Here is a 1,838-nt window from a genome sequence, read left to right as displayed (position 1 = left end):
CAACGAAACGGCGGCGGCAGCGCCACCACCAGCCATGTCGGGACGGCGCTCCCACCGCCGCGAATGTCGTTCTGCGTCAGACTCCCACCAGCCGCCGTCGTCGTCACAGCAAGCGTCGGGCACGCCACCTCGCTCCCCACAGCGTGCTGCTCACCGACGCCGTCGGGGTCCGCGTAGGCGGCAGCGCCACCGTCTCCGTCACTTGCAGGGTCTCCGTCGGCCCGTACTGCGTCGAACTGTAGTGCGCTGTACTCAGGCGCGGTGTTGGCGTCCATGTCGGCGTCAGGCTGCGCGTCTCCGTCAGCGTCGCCGTGTGGCTCAGCAGCGGCATGCCGGGTGTGCGGTTGCATCCGTCCACGTGCGGCAGGTACACCGGCAGGCAGTCGCGCCCGTACCCGCCCTCAGCACAGCGGCAGCCGCACGACACCGACATCGCCCTCGTCGCAGCTGCAAAGCAGTGCACGTCGGCGTCGCACACGCCACACGCCACGGGGCGGAATTCCCCGATGATGCCGGCGGACCTGTAGTCCATCGGCCGCAGCGCCTGCCCGTTGAGCGTCAGGCACCCCACAACGAACTTCCGGCCGGCACCCCCGAGCGCAACGGTGCCGTCCATCACGAAGGACCCACTGCCGGCGTTCCCGTGGAGCGTCAGCGTGCTCCGCACAAGTTCCGCACTGCGCGGGTACGACGGCAGCGAAAGGAGCCTGCCGCTGATGCTGTTGCCGCGCACCGACAACCACGACCCGGACGCAAACGACGCCGACCCCCGCAGCTCCAGCAGCGCGCCATCGGTCAGCGCACCGGCGTTGTCGTTCACCACGACGGCGGACGCGTTGGCCTCCACTCCGCTGTCAAACACCAACCCATGCGCGGCGTACACCTGGCTCCCAGACACGCGCAGCACAGCGCCCTCAGACGCAACCACGCGCGCACTCGCGTACAACGCATATTCGCCACCGAACACAGCCGCGTCCACCGCGACACCGCCACCGACAAGCTCCAGCTCCGCGCCGTCCACCACCACCGTCCGCCCACCAGTCATCACAGTCACGAGGGCAACGCCAGACACAACCATCACGGACCGCACAAGCCGCAGGCCCGACAGCACCAGCACCGGTGCGTACGGCGAGGACTGCGAGCCGGGAAGATACACAAGCGGCGTCGACCTCGCGGCCACCAGCAGGGAGTCCGTCACCGTCAGCACGGACCCCGCGGGAAACGTGCCGGTCAGCACAAGCGCACCGTTCAGGGCCTCCACATCGCACACCGACAGTTCCACCGGCCCGCTCTCGTCGCTCTCCGCCGCACCCGCACCGCGCAACGCTCCACCGCCCATCACGTACAGCACGGCGCCGTTCAGCAGCGACACGTTCTGCACAACGATCCGCACGCCGTCCCGCGCCATCCACGGCACGTAGAGCACAGGACTCACGCCGTCCAGCACAACGTGGCGCAGCGTCACCTCGCTCGCACCGGCAGGCACAACAAACACCGACCGCACCGTCACGCCCTCGCGGACAAACACACTCGACGCAGTGCCCACAGCAGGCGGCAGCGCGGGAGCATCCACAGGCACGCACGCCTCGCCGTACCCGCCGCTGCCGCACGCGCACACGCACACACCGTCCTTCATGCTCGCCGACGCAGTCCTGGGCGCGTAGCAGTAAGTGTCCCTGTCGCAGGCGTCGCACCCAGCAACGCTGATGCTCCCAGCGCCGCCAAAACCAGCCGCTGCGTACTCCTCCGCCGTCGACAGGACACGTCACCAGCGTTGTTGCACGCCCACCTCACATGCGCCCCAGCCCGCAGCGACAGGCTCATCGACAGCATCCGCG

The 1,838-nt window shown here is 69.0% G+C and overlaps 1 pseudogene, besides 1 other annotated feature; it reads right to left on the bottom strand.

The window, feature by feature from the left end:
- Tc00.1047053507595.10 lies at positions 1-1,838 on the bottom strand (annotated as a pseudogene; the record flags this gene model as incomplete).
- Positions 1-1,838: a sequence feature (areas not merged during assembly with more than two copies in the genome that could not be assigned to a particular haplotype).

This window comes from Trypanosoma cruzi, genomic scaffold (genome assembly GCF_000209065.1).
Source record: "Trypanosoma cruzi strain CL Brener 1047053516225 genomic scaffold, whole genome shotgun sequence".
Taxonomy (NCBI): Eukaryota; Euglenozoa; class Kinetoplastea; order Trypanosomatida; family Trypanosomatidae; genus Trypanosoma; species Trypanosoma cruzi.
Note: the sequence above shows the minus strand (reverse complement) of the source record. Positions and strands in the feature narration are given on the sequence as shown.